Source organism: Thermobia domestica, chromosome 7, assembly GCF_964235325.1.
Source record: "Thermobia domestica chromosome 7, izTheDome1.hap1.1, whole genome shotgun sequence".
Classification (NCBI taxonomy): Eukaryota; Metazoa; Arthropoda; class Insecta; order Zygentoma; family Lepismatidae; genus Thermobia; species Thermobia domestica.
Genome location: NC_137460.1, coordinates 112097775 through 112116016, shown reverse-complemented (window position 1 = coordinate 112116016; position 18242 = coordinate 112097775). Strand labels below are relative to the sequence as shown.

The 18242-nt window shown below is 38.9% G+C and overlaps 1 protein-coding gene across 1 annotated transcript in view; it reads left to right on the top strand.

Annotated features, from left to right (window-relative positions):
- LOC145690350 (uncharacterized) overlaps window positions 1-18242 on the top strand; it is a 71768-nt gene that overhangs the window by 1065 nt on the left and 52461 nt on the right. The gene's annotated exons all lie outside the window — the stretch shown is intronic.

Here is an 18242-nt window from a genome sequence, read left to right as displayed (position 1 = left end):
GATTCTCTAATATAGGCTATTCTACAACCTGATTTCCTTTGGCGCTTGCAAAATTGCATACAGATTGATAGTACGCGTCCAAACTGATGTGATCCGTTACGGGTATAATTACGGGTCCTGGCGAATGTTATGTAGCATTGTGCAGAAAACATTACCGAATCAACTTGTGCTAGGTGTCGTCAAACAATATCAATGTCATCTAACCGAGTCAGGGCATGAAGTCCCGCGCGTACAAGAATAATTGAAGAAACACTATATCGTATAAAAACTAACGTTGTAGGTTAGAGCACTTGTGATGGCTGTATTCTTGCTAGTAACTCTATTCTAATTAGCATAAAATACGTGTTCCTACATTCTGCGGAGACAATCCACCGGTGGAATTAATATGTTACATAGTCGTCTTTCAAGTGCACCCACTCTTCTAACCGTATTATGGTTTAACACTTGTAAACATAAAATACTTTTTTTCTACATTGTGTAGACATGTTTCGCCAGTGGAAATTAATATCTTAGAAACGTCTTTCATATGCATTCACTCGCTTCAGCCCCGAAAAAAAAAATAATAATAATTTTTATGACGGTGAATGTAAATTTGCGTGAGGGTACGGTATTTCAGTGGTAGAGCGCTTACTCTTGTGCGTGGAGGCCTGGTTTGATCTCTAGTTAAATCAGTATGATGGACAACATCCTGTGCGTGGATTTTCTCGGGTATTCTCGTTTCCTGACAGTTTCCCTGCGTCGAGTGTGGCGCCCTCATCGCACCATTTTTCGAAACTGCAGTCAGGCACTGAACCTCCAGGTTGGGGGTTGTGCTCGGCCGATCACCCGGCATCTATAACCTACGATGGAACACAGTTCAAAGAAAAGCCTCGGATGTGGATTACTTTCTGTGTACACCAATTTTGCTGGTCCTAATTCTGAATTGGATTTCTGATGTGAAGACGTATGGGACTGAGTGAAGCGCATACACAACCAGCAGGATCGGACAGACTTGTGTCCTAAATGGTTGGTGGGAGTCTTCTGAAGTGGATGGTGCGTGGACGTCTTCCTCCATCTGGGGTAGACGTGCACCCATTCCGGCCGGCTGTTGTATGCGTCCAGCGTTCGTATTGTCCGGTATCTAAATCTTTGAAAATACAAATATAAATAAACGTATCCTCCTATAATAAATAAATGTATCATGTATCCTCCTATAGACCAATATCTCTTCTTTCTGTAATATCAATTATCTGCGAAAAAATAATCAAAGACAGGCTACTTAAATTCACCTCACCTTACATCCATAGTTCTCAGCACGGCTCAAGTCTCTTAAACTTAAGTACTCTTCTTTCCTGTGCAGTCAAATGTATGAATAACAATACTCAATTAGATGTTATCTACTTTGATCTCTCGAAGGCCTTTGATTCTGTCAGTCACATTCATCTTCTTCATAAACTCTCCAATAGATTTAATGTACATGGCAAATTTCTCTCTCTAATCACAAGCTACTTGAAGTACCGTAAACAGAGAGTTGTTCTTTCAGGGGCGACTTCTAACCCCCAACCCGTGATCTCAGGGGTGCCTCAGGGGAGTGTACTTGGGCCTCTGCTGTTTGTCCTGTATATGGATGATCTCTACACGCACTTATCAGCTCAACCTAGTGGCCTTCTGCTTTTTGCTGACGATTGTAAGTTATACAGAGAAATATCGTGTTTCCATGACACAATTGCTCTACAGGAAGACATAAATTACCTTACAGGCTGGTGTGAAATGTGGCACTTGAAACTCAACAGTAAGAAATGTGATAGTATTACTATTACTTTGAAAAAGTCTCCTGTTCCCTCCACATACCATATCAACGATTCCCCTATCACACATTCTTCTAGTCATAATGATCTTGGTGTCATCTTTCATTCAAAACTCACATTCTCTGACCACATCTCCTCAATACTAAAGAATTCAATGCGCATGTTGGGACTTCTTTATCGATTCACCGAACTGTTTCTTCATTAGCAACTTTTTATAAGACTTTAATAGCGCCCAAGATCGAATACTGCTCTCCCATATGGGTTATGGCAGCACCTACACATCTCTCCAGACTTGATTCTGTTCTCAATTTCTTCATCGCTATAGTCCGTTTTCGTGTTCCTGCACTTCGAATATTATCTAAGAAGGAACTCTTGCGACATCTTAATATTCAGACTCCTGAAGTACGCAGAATTATCTCTGATCTGAAATATCTGCATAAAAAAGTTGGTCTCTTTTTTTTATAGAATACCAAACTGTTATAATCAAGTAACAACTGATGTGGACATTTTTTCGAGCTACCTAGTGTTTGAAAGAGCAATTAAACGAGCTTTGACGGAATAGTTTTACTCTTACACTCGTTTTTCTATGTTGTTGTTATTGTTGTCGTGTTTTTTTTCTTTCTTTTGTAAGCATGTCTCTGTGTAAAATGGCAAAGTTATGCTGTATCTGGGAATCTGTTCAATAAATAAAAATAAAAATAAATAAATACAAAAATACAAAATAAAAACAAAAAAGTTAAAAAATAATGAAAGCACGAATGAAAAAACCGCACATTTTGTTTTCTTGCGGGCTGGTGGGGTCTTCTTTTTATTCGACAAATTGTTTCCTTTAGTTCCTTTTTTTTTTTTTAAAAAAAAAATATTTATTTAACTGGGACTATGCTTTTCTGCCGACGGGATTGGTTTTTTGATTGACTTTTAAGTCTGACGGTTATGCTGGGTGCGCTAAGGGAGATGGTGGTGATTAGAAATGAATGTAATGATGGAATGAAGAAAGTAGGAGGAAACGGAAGAACCCCAAGCAAACCGACGCACACGGTGTTAAGAATGGTTTTCTTGCACCCCTATTCCCCTTGACTATGTAGGCTCCACGCTGATCCTACGATGAGAGCGTGTTTATGGGATAACTAGGAAAGTAGCGTAAGTTCTCCTAGCAAGTACCTTGATGTGAAGTTGTGACGTTCACACACATTTCCTCTTTATATATGTATATTTAATATCAACTTTTTATGGGCACTAACAAAACATTAGAATCGGGTCCGGGCTCACCCTCTCGCATAAAGTCCAAACCAAATGAGAGCGAGTCAAACTCTCTGGATGTAGGTAGTATGGAAAAGAGAAGTATTGTGGTACTGTAATCCGATATCTTATAATTACAGAAGCTGATACTGCCAATGCTGAAGTAAAACGTCCGATTGGTATTAAGTGCTTGTCCCTTTTCCTCATTAATAACATTATTACTTATAACGCTGGACAGATTACAGATAACAACTAATTACACTTTATTGGTGGAAACGGTCGACGAGAGGCAAACAGCAAAGCAACTCAGATTGACTAACATTGGACCAGTAAACGTGTTGGAAGAACCGCATCATCTACTGAACGTCTCTCACGATGTAATATCATGTGGGATGTCTTAAACGTCACCGAGGAGATCAAATCAGAGCTGGCTGACCTACGTGTTGTAGAGGTAGCTTGCGTCAAAATAAGAAGTTAGGTGAACTCGTTGCTACTCAGTCATTGATTCTAACTTTCAGTTTGCCTACATTTCCTGACTACGTGAAGGCTGGTTATTATTGACTCATGGCCCATTCCTATATTCCCAGTCCCCTGCGTTGTTTCAAATGTCAACACTTCGGGCACACCAGCACGTCGGATGCTGCTCTTTGTGCAAATTGAGGCCAGGGTAGTCATAATGTGGAGCTATGGAGTGGTTATAGCAGAAGGGAAAGATACTTTTGGTGCTGAATGTACATGACTAGACCTTTAGACTGGGATAGTTTATCTGGGTAGTATTTTTAGTAATGACATGAAGTGCGAACGTGAAATAAAGGCAAGGATAGGAATGGTGAAAGAAGCCTTTAGGAGGAAGAAAATTCTATTTTGTGGAACCTTAAATAAAGAGTTGAGAAAAAGACTCATAAAATGCTTCGTGTGGAGTGTTGTACTGTATGGAACGGAAAAGTGGACATTACGTAAAGGTGATGAAAATCGACTGGAAGCCTTCGAAATGTGGGTGTGAAGAAGAATTTAGAGAATTAGTTGGGTCGAGCGGAAAACGAATGAGTGAGTGTTAGAAATGGTGGGAGAGAAAAGAACACTTTTAGATATTATTAGGAAGAGGAAGAGAAACTGGTTGGGACATTGCCTAAGAAGATATTGTATCATGAGGGACGTCCTAGAGGGTATGGTGGCGGGAAAGAGAAGGAGGGGGCGAAGGAGACTACAATTAATGGATGATATAAAAACAGGAAGATCATACGTGAAGACGAAGAGGTTAGCGGAGGACCGTGGAGCATGGAAGCTTTTCAGCTGCTGCAAGTGATCTGTCAATAAGGATAGAATACCTACAATTATATATATATATATATATATACAGAATGGTAAGAAACTTCGGGAGCTGATTCCTGACACCAAAACCAGCAAAAAAAGTCCTGTGGAACTGTGGTCAGTGAGGGATAGTTTCGTCGATATAAGCTGCCAAAAGCATGGGAAAATGAACTTCAAAGGGCTGTAGTTCGAAAAGAACGCAACGTAGAGAGTGCGGTTTAAAACATGACACTCGAAGTTATGTCTGCTCGATTGAAAAATGTATGTTTCAAACCTCCGCAAGATGTCTGCGGGGGATTCCTCGAAGGAACATAGAAATTACTTGCCAGGTTATAGGGAATAACTAAGTTTCTTTGAGGAATCACTCGCACACATCTTGTGGAGGTTTGAAACATACTTTTTTCAATCGAGCAGGTATGACTTTGAGTGTCATGTTTTAAACCGCACTCTCTACGTTGCGTTGCTTTTGAACTACAGCCCTCTGAAGTTCATTTTCCCACGATTTCGGCACCTTATATCGCGAAACTATCCCTAACTGACCAAAGTTCCAGAGGACTTCTTTGCTAGTTTCGGTGTCGGGAATCAGCTTCCGAAGTTTGTTCAAATAGTTTCTTACCATATATATACAGAGTGACTGGAATTCGATGCATTCCTTGCAAGGGGATATTAGTTTTTTTTTTTTTTTTTTTTTCATTAACATCGGAAAGCCTGATACTGATTTGCACTCTTCTTGCCCTCCTTAGGTTTTCTTCTACTCTTCACAGAACTCCGTTCTAATTCCTCTTCCCTCAATAATTTTTCTTCAACTTTTTGTGGAAATCTATTTCTCCTCCTGCGTCAGCTGTATACCTTTCTGGTTTCGACTGTGTTGAAGTAGACTTACTCCATAATACTATTTCTTCGACTGCATCTGATTCATCCTTGCTTATTAAATTTATGGATATGATACTTGACTCTGGCTCCATTACTGTAGTTCGAGAGCTGGCATTGCAAGCATAAACCTAGTAACCAATGGCTGTGTTTTGAAACAATTGTTACATTTGCCATTGCCTTATCAAGATTTGAATTTACTCTTGAGACAGTCCGTACAATACTGCTTACAATGATTCTTTGCGTGCATCCCCTTTTGCTTTGCTTTCAACTGCTCAATTTCTTCTTGTAATTGAGAGATTACAAGGTCACGCTTCCTAAATTCCTCTAATATCCCCAGGTTAATTTCTTTTTCACCTCGGTATTCTGCATCTTGAAGTCTAGCCTTACACATAGGTTCCATTCTATAAGACTGCGTCATTTGTTAGGTAATCAAAATAAGTGCAGAGGTATTTTCTTTTAATTAACTTTCCAAATCTTACTAGTGCTCTCCAGTGAATATCTAAACAACTTCCAGACTACATCGACCATTTACTCCATCTTATATCTCTGGGTACACTAACCTAATCCAGAGGGGCGCGGTGGCTCAGTGGTAGAGCGTTCACTTCCGGTGCTTGGGGTCCCTTGTTCGATCCCAGTTCGCGCCGTGTGGATTTTGTGGTGGACAAACACCGTGCTCGTGGGTTTTCTTGGGGTTCTCCTGTTTCCTCCCACTTTCTTCATTCCATCATTTCACTCATCTCTCATTATCACCGTCTCCTTTAGCCTAACCGGCATAACCGTAGGACGTAAAATTTAAAAATTTAATTTCATTTTACTAGCCTAATCCACTACAACTACCAAGGTTCAGAGATACTACACTCCAACAACTTGACAATGCACTCGTCACTTTTGGCTCATATCCACTTTACGAACTTCAGCCACTTAATGCTCCATTTCAACACCTATACGATTATACACTGTTTAAATTACATAGTTACGTTATTCATTTGTTCTTACAGTTTTCTAACACCTTGTTCGATCATTTACTAGCAACACTTTGCTCGACTAATTGACATAACCCAACGCCATGGTGGTCTGCGGAACTCCGTGAGACTATACTGCCTCGTCGGCGTGCTCTTGCCACTTCTAATCGTCATCCGACTTGATACAATCTCCTGCAGTTCCGTGCCCGAACTCTACGTCTCGTAAAGATCTAAGAGACATCTACTGAAGTTTATAGATAATATAAACAATCTTTATAATGATAACATGTTTACAGTAAGCTATGGAATGATAAAATGTAGGGAAAAATTGAAATATCGCAAACTCAAGGCATTTGGAACAAATTTATCTGGAAAAGCATATTTTTTTTTCTTTCAACTGTTCTGAATTATAATTTGCTTCTGAATCTGAAACAATAAATAATAATTCCAAGTTGAGTTTATGATTTAAGTTGAAAAAGTCCTACTAGCATTTAATTACAGATAAATACATGTAGATAATAATATATATATATATATTGTAAATTAGTGACGAACGTGTGCTAGATGGAACACTGGCTAAAGTCTCATCGCCGGTCTACTACTCTAGCAAGAACCTGAGATTAGCTGTTAAATTCCGTTGCGTATTTTAAAATAGAAATTGCTTCTCTTTTCCTTCTCCCAGATTTTTGTTTTTGAGATTTTATTCATTCCGGAAAAGAGATACCACGTAAATTGACGACTACTTCTAGGATTTTTTTTAAATCGATAGTAGTTGTAATAAATTGGTTTAAGTCAGCCAAGATACTGAATATTCAGTTTTCCTCTATTTTACTGGGAATTAAGGTGTTTCAAAATTGACGATTCGAGCCAGTATCTAACTGATATATTTTTTTTTTTTATTATTTCATGGCCCTAAAAATAAGCCATGACAAAATTGACGTCTCCAACCTGGATGTTGTCATTTTCTTTGATGACGTAAAAAGAAGGTGACACATTGAAAGTTATTTTTGTCACATTTTGGCCTTTCCTTGGGCGAATTAGATACTTTCGCTTTAGGTATACAACATCTTTCAACATAAGACTTTTATAAAATTCTGAATGAATAAGAAACCTTACCTTAGCTTGAGATAATTATAGAGCAAATTAATGTATGGATTATGCTTATAACCTGTTTGAAGTAAAATATGCAACTTTATATTTTAGAAAATACTTTCCGTGAATAGTGTGCTCGCCGACTTGGCGACGCCGAGGGATGTTATCCCTCATATGTTTGACAGGGTTAAGGGCATAGGTGCCGATACTTTCAATAAATATGTAGTGCATTAGTAAAACTATTATTATTATTATTTTATTACCTTTGATGGTAACACAAATATTCTTCAGTAAAATTTGGTCTTCCAACAACAACAGTTTAGTTCAGTTATTTGTTGCTACTCTTCAAATAAGCATTCTGTAGAATCAACACCAGCAATAGCGTAAAAATTCTTGTCAAATTTGAAAGCTTAATGTTTGGAGTTGCGAATACTACGTAACGCTTACTATTTCAAAGGGAGAAAAGGAAAGAATATTTTTAGGCAACTGACTTTAAAAGAAAATAGCAGCTCCCGCTCCATCCTCTTTAGAAGGAGTGATTTTATTGAGCGGTGGAAGATAGTTGTTTTCATTCTTCCTTCCTTAATAAACACCCGACTTTTGATACTACTATTGTGAATAACTGCGGGGCGGCTAAATAAGACAAAAAATGAAGGGCTGTGTTTCACTGTATCTTAGTATACTTTTTAGTGTTGGTTATTTACATGAATTTGAAGTGAATTAACATAATATCCTTCGAAAGTAAGAAAATATTGGGCAAATAGAATGAAAGTTGATATAAAAAAATATAGAACCCAAAACTTTCTGGCCTCCCTATAAATCAAGCCTTTACAAACAACAGCTACAAGCAGTGTGCGAACTGCTTGGAGAATACCGGGCAATTCCTCCCCCGGAGAAATTGAATTCTTCCGTGACTAAATAGAACCTGGGTTCTGTCCTCCCTAAATAAATTAATTAGCTACGAGTGACAAATTCGACAAGGTTGAAAAATTTAAGGTACCGGTACTTTCTCCGCAAGAATTGTAAGAGTGAACTCGCATAGCGTAGTCGCTAACACTCTCCCACCTTTGGTGCGAGCGGTCCCGGGTTCTGTTCCCGGCGGGGACACGGTCGAAAAAGTGAAAATCTTTCTGAGGCCAGCCATTCTGATTGGATTTTCCTGTCTTTTCCTCATTCAAACCAGACAAAAGCCGGGATGGTACCTAATATATAGGTCCTAGGCCGCTTCCTTCCTTCCCCTCCCCCGGTTAGCCGAGGACGTCATCCCTCACACGTGACGGGCTAACGTATCAATCCATTCTGAAAGCCCAGAAACCTAATTCCTAATTCTATAATCCTAAGGATGAAATAGAATCTTTGAGAGCCAGTAATACGTCGAATTTCATGACATTTTAACGTTTTTTTTTCTTTTGTCTGTTAGTTTGTCAAGAATGAAAGCAAATACTGGAATATGAATAACCATAATCATAGATAATGGTGTTATGCACCAGAAAAGATGCATAAAAACAGCCATTAGCGTTGATATCTGTAGACATTTGCAGTGTTACCACAAATTACGATTCAAAAAATCTATGTGAAGAAAGCGACTAGAACAATGAATTCAACGGCATTAAATGACAAATTGTGTTATCTTTGCGTTATTTTTAAATATTACACCTATAGTCGAGTCAAAATACGGTTTGACCTGGGCAAAATTGCAACCTTTAGTTTTACACCTGTATTTTGTTTAGGTACCTCACCTGATGAAAATATCCAAAATCCGACAAAATCGGACCACGGGAACACCCCCAAAAACGGTTTTCAAAATGGCGGACCATGGTTTTTCAAAAAAATCGTAGACCTTTACGTTGGCGGCTCTAGTAGCCCTCTAGTTGACACAGAGACATAAATAATACCTCGTTGGAACGCTCATAGACCACAAATTCCAACGAACTGACTTTTGTACCCATCATGCCCAACCCGTAGAAGAAGAAGAAAGTCGATTTTTGTTTTTTTAATTGATATTTCTTGGACCCTGGCAACACTGTGCGTCCTCATACGCCGGCAGAAAAATTCCTGCGCGTAGACCAGACATTGGTAACAACAATATTAAAAAATGAAGGACGTAGGTTCAACCGTAAGGGAGATAAAAATTCGGAACCGCGGACCAAGGAGGGTCACTGTATATTTTTTTTTTTTTTTTTTTTTTTTTTTTTTACTGTGGTTTAACTTCTGTTTCTTAGATGTAGCATTCTCCCTAATTGCCACAGAGACATGAAGCATACCGCGTTGGAAATCTTATGGAACCACCTTGTCAACGACATATCGTTTGTGCCCCCTGGGCCCAACCTGTAGAAAAAGAAGAAGAAGAATCCTTTAAAAAATTGGGAAAATCTACACTTTTACCTTTCTTGGGCTCTGGCAAACCTGATAATCGTTCTACGCATGAAAAAATATTGTTTCTTTCTTTAAATCAAAGGTCGCTTTAATATAAATACTATACATAAAACAAAAATATTCTAAAGCAAAAGAATGGGAAGACGAAAGACTTTGGGAGGCAAATTACACATCTACATCATCACCTTCGCTAACACTGTCCTCACCATATTCATTTAAACATTAAAACATTCAGTTTCTTAGCACACACCACAAGCAATAGTATATAGAAGGGCATGCTTTCTGCAAGTACAATACGTTCTTGCACACCCGGTAGCGCAGTTGCAATGAACAACGGTGAGCAAATTCCATACCCATCAAACACGATGGTTGATGTGCCATATTTACGAACCGTGTACTCAGCAAATGATGCAGCGATATTGTCGTACGAACTGCCTTTACACCATGGTAGTCTATGTAACTGAGATCCTCCGTCTAAGGCATACAGAATATTGTCTGGCTCCGTTTCCTCAAACTGTGCGGTCTGCTGCTTGCTGAACTCTAGTATCGCATGGGCCAGTGGGGCTTTGTCTGCCTTACGCATCATGCTGGGTGACTTAAATAAAGCTGGTGGGTAGGCACATAATTCATGTGCTAAGGTCTCCTCTAAAGATGTGCTGCCTGCATTAGCGACAACTAACAGTCTTTGAAAAAAAAAAAAAAAAGATTCGAATCGACGGAGATATCGCTGCTGATTTTAACACTACTCGGGGATGCTAGAGTTTTGACTTTATCTGCTCGTTTCCACTTCACAGTGAACAGGTCTTTGCCAGATAGTTTCTTCGCAAGCTCTTCTCCAACTGAAAATAAATTATGGACGTTGATGGAGGAATCCGCTTTGACGCCAGTGGCAATGTTTCTCAACGATTTGTCTCCGTCAAGTGGTGAAATGGGCTGCAGTCCTGCAAGTATGCGACGTGTGTCACTGATATCACGTGACATTCTTGACGTTTCGGCTTCTTTATGTTGTTCGCTAGTGACATATGCTATATGAGTAAGAGTTTGCATCGCCAGATTGTACTCGGAGCATTCTGGCATTGAGAGCACCCACAAAGATCGTTGCATCTCCGAAATTCCACTCCCATGGGTTAGACCTCCAGTGGATTTTAGCGATCTCATCAGAACCTGCTCTATGACTAGATCAGAGGACAACCCAGCCCAGTAACGGTTCCTTCTTCTAATAACTCCGAACCCATTTTGAAAGCTTTCGTGAACTGTTGGATTAACCGATGACAGCGTTAACATTGTTTGCAGGTACAAGCACGTCGACTTCAAATAATTGAAGTGTCCTGCTGCAGCGAATATGGGAATGCACTCTGCTATAGCATCAAGGTGATCCTCCCAGCTTCCTGTTCGGTCTGCTGCCACAAATTTCTTTGCTGTAGTCAACATGCGCTGGTATGCAAGCCACAACTGACTTGTTTTTGATGTGTTAATAAGTTCTGACTTTCGTGCTTCTATTTTTTCTCGGGCTTCTTGAAGAAGAGGTGAAGAACTAGCTCCAGTTACAGTAATCTCACCCGATATCAGACTCTGGTAGAGAGAGTAAGCAATGTTGATAGTTCTGTGTGTTCCGTTGTCGGTCTCCAGAAAAACATTCTCCACAAGCAATGCACTTAATGCGAGGTCAACCATCATGTGCGCACGGAAGGCTCTTGCTACGGACTTGCCACTTAACATATGTACAACCGAATTTTCTCCATAAACCTCATGCAAGATTTCACGTAAGCCTGAACCATCCATCAGGGAACCAATTGCTCCTAGAAGGTTCATCAGAGTATGAAATGAGCCCAACAGGAGAACCGTGTCCTTAATACTGGTGTTATGTGCTCTGTCATCCAGGATACGTGAAGCTTTCCAAAACAGTGGTTGTCTAAGGTGATGATTTATATTTTCTCGCAAGATTATTCAGGTACATTAAAGTGGAATAGATGCATGACATTTCAGATGGATGGAGGTCAATAATAGGTAAGCAAAGAACAGTGGCTTTCCGTGAATGATGAAGAGATGGATCTGCGTGAATGGCCTGCATCATTCCTGACCAGTTTGGTGTGTGTGACGGAAAGTGCCAGGAAAGTTTCCACAAAATATCCAGGGAGCTTTCGTTCGGTCATGGTGCTGTTACCAGTTCACAGTTGACCTTTTAAAGAATAGCCCTGGCTTCAGTGTATGCGTGAATGGGAACACTGGCAAGGGACTTCACATCAGCATCAGAGACGGGCTTCCGAAGAATGGTTAGACTGGTAGTAGTGGATGGAGTAATGGCCGCCAACATTTCCATACCATGGAATGTGCCTAAACCACTCAGCGTTTGGAGATTATGGTCTACATTATCCGCTGCAAAGAGGAAAGTGGTCTGCTGGCATTTCGATCACACGATTACCAAATGTACTTGCAGCACAGCGTTCAAACCGCTGCACTTCCGCGTATGAAGAGCAAAATCCCAGGTGATGCAGCGCGTCAATCAGGTGTTTCGATCGATAGTGGTGGTGCAGCTGCACAGCAACACCTAACTGCAGAGGAGCTAACATATCTCTCTTGGTCTGGCTGCTTGCATCAAACACTGGCCAATCGATGCTATTTTGGTTTCATTGTCCTTTCCGGCAAAAAGTGTGGCATAGAATAGTTTAAGGCTAGGTACTGAAGGAATTCCTGAATGGTCAAGTCGCTGGGTGAAGGATATGTATCACTTCCAGTTTGTAGTTTGGATTTTATGTCGCTTTTGATCAGTCAAGCTACGGTTTCTATTATTCTATTTTTTTCCTTTTCTTCATCATACTCTCGTGGTAAATCACGATATGCCCGTAGAATGTGATTGGCAGTTTCTCGAAGTGTAATGAAGTCGTTTTTTCCACTGCCACTAGAAATTATAATTTTTTCACCGAAGTACTCCATTAGTTGACGCTTCATGTGCCGTCTGTCATATGCAATGTGATCAATCCCTACAAGAAATGTACCCATTTTTGTAACAAGTTCTCCCACAGTTAGTTGCTCATCATCGTGCTCTTCCAAATAACTACAGATGCGTTGAAATGCTCGGATTCTCTCATCATTTGTAAGTCGGCCAGCCCGGAATTTTTTGACGCTGACTGATTATCGTTGCAGTATTGTTGAGGAATTGCTTTACCTGTTCGAAAGTTGATACTACATGATCTGTGATAGACACAATCTCCTGCATGAAGGTCAGATGAGAAGTACTCAGTTCGACCTCGGACAGTTTGTGACCCGATATCGTTTCGTTTATTGCAACATTTTAAAATGCTGTGTGACAATCCTTGTGTTTTCACTCGCACATTTTCTGATTTCAACACGTGACGGTCATCAAATATGACATGCGTTCCGCAAAACAGGCAGTCACTGCTGCTGTTGAAGGACCTATCCGACGAGCGAGTAACTCGCTTTTGAATCGGCGATGACGTTTTTCTTTTTAGGGCAATCGCAATATCTTTTTTATCAATATAACGTTTGCGACAAGAGACATGAACCACCATACTTGTAGCGGCGAGAATGTTACTACCGCGAGCCTTACTGGCATTGTTCACTCCTTCACCTCCCTTTTCTTAAAGTGTGATGAGGTTATCGTCAGGATCTAGGCTTCTGCAGATGATACACAAATGTGTAAGGGAATCAGGCATGGTTCTTCAGTGCCTAGGTTCATGCAAGACTATGATATGTAGAAAAGCTTATGGAACCCCATTTCCAACGACGTATCGTTTGTGCCCCCTATACCCAACGATTATCAAGGTTGCCAGAGCCCAAGAAAGGTAAAAGTGTAGATTTTCTCAATTTTTTAAAGGATTCTTCTTCTTCTTTTTCTACAGGTTGGGCCCAGGGGGCACAAACGATATGTCGTTGACAAGTTGGTTCAATAAGCTTTCCAACGCGGTATGCTTCATGTCTCTGTGACAATTAGGGAGGATGCTACATCTAAGAAACAGAAGTTAGACCACAGTAAAAAATATACAGAGTGACCCTCCTTGGTCCGCGGTTCCGAATCTTTATCTCCCTTACTGTTGAACCTACGTCCTTCATTTTTTCTTATTGTTGTTACCAATGTCTGATCTACGCGTAGGAATTTTTCTGCCGGCGTATGAGGACGCACAGTGTTGCCAGGGTCCAAGAAATATCAATTAAAAAAACAAAAATCAACTTTCTTCTTCTTCTTCTACGGGTTGTGCATGATGGGTACAAAAGTCACTTCGTTGGAATTTGTGGTCTATGAGCGTTCCAACGAGGTATCATTTATGTCTCTGTGTCAATTAAGAGGGTTACCAGAGCCGCCAACGTAAAGGTCTACGATTTTTTTGAAAAACCATGGTCCGCCATTTTGAAACCGTTTTTGGGGGTGTTCCCGTGGTCCGATTTTGTCGGATTTTGAATATGTTATTCAGTAGTAATTCCTGAATCGAAAACTGTTTAAAAAGCTTGTGTTGCAATTTTGCCCAGGTTGAGGGTAAAATTGCTCTAGATTTCCTGGACTATTACTTAATTCTAATAATTGTATTTCAAAACGATTTTGCTTATTACAAATGTAATAAAAGTACGAGACAATCAAGGATTCAAATTGAATTGGAGCTGCTCAAAATGGCAACAGACGGTGTTTCTGCGTCTGTGAACTATCTGCTTCCTTAAGCCATAGCCGGAGAGGGGGCTAGCGTGTAGTTAGCCCCCTACTAAATATACCTTATATTTATGTTACTAAAGCTGATCAAACGTTAAAAATTGGTGATCAAACAATTGACAAACGTTGATCAAATGATTGACATAAGAAAAAGTCGAATCGGCGGTGTAGGAGGACCGGCCCCCCATTTTCTAACCATTATTTCTCTGTTAGTAAAGTTGATCAAACGTTGAAAATTGTTGATCAAACCTGATCGAACAATTGGCATCAAAAAATTCCGAATCAGGTGGGAAGGGGGACTAGCATGTAGTTAGTCCCCCTACTAAATATAGCTTATATTTATTTTAGTAAATCTGATCAAACATTAAAAATGGTTGAGCATACCTGATCACACGATTGACATTTTTTTTTGTAAAGGAGGGGGGGGGGGGGTTGTTAACTGCACGCAGGTGATTGCAATCTTCCAAAGTCTCCGAAATTCTGTTTTTATATGCAAATATGTAAGAAAGACTGACAGTGTAAATAGTTGTAAATATATTTAAAAACAATTTGTATATAACTAGAGAATAGATGGCACCACACTTTTTTACTAATTTGTTTGTTCGCTTGTGTGGCTAAAGCCATGGATTCTTACCGCTGGATGTTAAAAGTTGCCATGCCATGAGAAAGGGGATTGAAAAAATTGAGCTTCGTATTCCTGTTTACGAAGCGTGCATAAGGGAGAAGAGGAGAGAGCACTCAACAAGCAGAAGAATTAAGCAATGAAGGTGTTTTTTTTTTTTTTTCTTAACGCATGCGCACTATAATATCCATATGCTTCCAACGTGTCTTTTTGTTTGTTTCGTGTGAGTATTCGTTACTAAATCTTGTGAATCTCTCCAATGCAGACGCAAATTGATTCCAGGAATCATATGTCTAACTTTAAATCCGAATCCAAACGAATACTTTGAGTCCTTGGATTCAAAAGATTCTGAAGTGAATCCGAGTCCTTTAAGTTGTTTTCAGTATTCGTTCCTTTGAGTACTCAAGAAGAGTCCGCAAGTAACAACCCATCACTAATCTACTTGACTTTTCATTAGAATGATAGTTGGGCCACGCTGACACAGTGGTAGAGCGCTCATCTCTGATGTATGGGGTTCCTGGTTCGATCCCAGTTGTACCAAATGGGCTTTGTATTGTGCAAACCATGAGCGTAGGTTTTCTCGGGATCCTCCAATTTCCTCCCATTCTTTCTTCATTCTATCAGTTCGTTATGATCACCATCGTTCCCTTTGGCCTTAGAGCATAATAGTGGGACATTAAACTTTTAAAAAAGAATGATAGTTACGTAATATTTAGTTGTTGTCACACGATAGAAAAATACAAAGTCTTGATCCATCTCGATATTTCATGTCTTTTTAATGGTAGAGATTTATCTTTTCAATTATGTAATTAATATATGACATAACTATATATTTCGTGCAAAATTATAATTCGATTGTTGAGTTATTTTAACGAATGTGTTGCTTGGGAATCGAAGATTTTCTATGTAGTGGTAAGAATAATTTATTGTAAGAGACGAGTTAACGTTTACTAGAACTTATAATAAAGACATTTGTACTGGCTTCATTTTAATAAAACAGAGAACTGTAGAAAATGAATAAATTGGAGATGAGTTTGGAAGATATTATAAAAGAAACTAAAAGAAAACAGGGTTTGAGACAGAAGAAAACCCCTCAGTATACGAGAAAACCAAGTAATAAATGCATTTCACGAGAACTTCCAACCAAAGACGCGGATAAATCAGAATTTAGTCCTGATGAAATAGTAAAGCTAAAGAAGTGCACTTCTGAGAAATGTTCAAGACATTATAGTCCAGATGCTGTATTCGAAGAAAGTGTGTCTGCCCTGCATTCCTCAGCGAGAACGATTAATGGAAAGTTTTGTTTTGAAAACAACAATAAACCAAACCCAAGCCTTAGAAAATTTTCACAACAAAATGAGAAACATGTACAGATAGAGGAGAATCCCATGGAAATATCAGCACCCATCACATGCCGAAATAATAATGATCAGTTAAGAAACAGTACAACAGAAATCCGAAATGTAGCTGCCTCGAACAACGGCCTACTAAAGAAGGAAGAAATTAGTAATAACCAACAGAATGTAGCACAAAACGAACTGCAACCCAAAACCAAACACACTGCATTGAATTTGCTGATTACTAATATACCAGTTAGGGTGACTGAAAATCATATTCGGAAGATCGTTGGCTTTTGTGGTGCTATCCTTTGTAACGATGAATCAGGAACGTCCGTGGGAGAAACTCGAATAAAATTCGGTAAACGCAAAGGCACAAGTGAGATTGAAAATAACAACGAGAAACAAGTCAAGATCAGAGTTATTAAGAAAGTAACAGAATGAAAAAAATGGAAAAAACAGAAGTCATTCTCAATCACTGGATTGTATGAATGCATCTTTCTGGCCATGTTTATAAAAAAAGATAATCACTGACTTTTTTTTTTACATGTTTTTTTTTTTAAGGAAAGAAAAAGAACAGTAGAAAGCTTAGTAAACATTTACATTTATGTAGATTGAGCCTTATTAGTTTACTTTTGTGCGTGTGAACAGATGTTTTATCATATATCTTCAGCATTCATACGACCTCTCTTGAAAAAATTTAACTGATAATTCCTAATGTACCAATAAAACTGTGATGTAAATTAAAAATAATCGACATATTTTGTGTACACTTTTGTGAAGTTCCGAAGTCTGATCCGTCGGTTTGGTAGATACTCTAGTTAGCGTGTTGTGAGATATCTTTATCTCTAACCACTATATTAATGAGGCACAAAGATAATATTTCGAAAACTATTGACGTATGCACAAAAAGGGAATGATAAACTGTATATTATAAACAACAAACTAAGAATTAATCATAAAAATGTGCCAGCAACATGTGAAATTTCCGTTATGTACAAAGGAAGGATGCATACCGAACACAAATACAAGATTAGATGATAGTAGCATTTTAATAATTCAGGTGTAAACTAAATGTCTAATTTTTTAGATTAAATTAAATTAAATTAAATTAAATCTTTTAAGTTTTACGTTCCTCAGTTATGCCGGCTAGGCAAAAGGAGACAGTGATAATGAGAAATAAATAGAATGACGGAATCAATAAAGTGGAAGGAAACGGGAGAACCCCTAGAAAACCGACGCACACAGTGTTTGTCCACCACAAAGTTCAGTTGGTGCGAGCTGGGATCGAACCAGGGACCCCATTCTCCAGAGATGAACGCTCTACCACTGAGCCACCACGGCCGCTTTTTAGATTAAACTTCGTGGTACAAGACTTTTGATGATTTTCTTGATTTAGTAATTTCATATTGTACAGGAGACTCGAGAAAACTCGAATTCCGAATTTAATACTTACAATTCTTAATTTAGAATTGTGCATATATATATATCGTATATTTTTATTTATTTTTGTACCGTAATCGAAACATCTATGTATCGTAGCCTTAATAGAAAAGTGTCACAACTCAAAATCATCGAATTCTCAGGAGAACGAGTTGAATATTCACATTGCTGCAAGTTAACGTAGGCGGACAAATGAAACAATTGGTTTTGGAGGAAAAAGGATAAGGGGAGGGGGTTCACGTATGATGCTTTTACTCAAAACTCTCCTACCTTTTCCAATATGTCACTAAGGTTTATTTTTGGGTTCTGATCACTGTTAAAGCTATGATACATAAATGAAACCGATGTTGTTATATCATTACAAAAAAAAAAAGGGTCTGAACCGTTTTAAACGAATTTTTGAACATAATACCTAACCTTCCAGGAGTTTTTTTTTTTTTTTTATTATGCTACTTTGGTTAAAATGTGTACCCCGGGAGGGGAAGAAGGTGAGGAAGATAAAGTTCTCATTAAAAACAATTGGACGTGTGATGTGTTTTC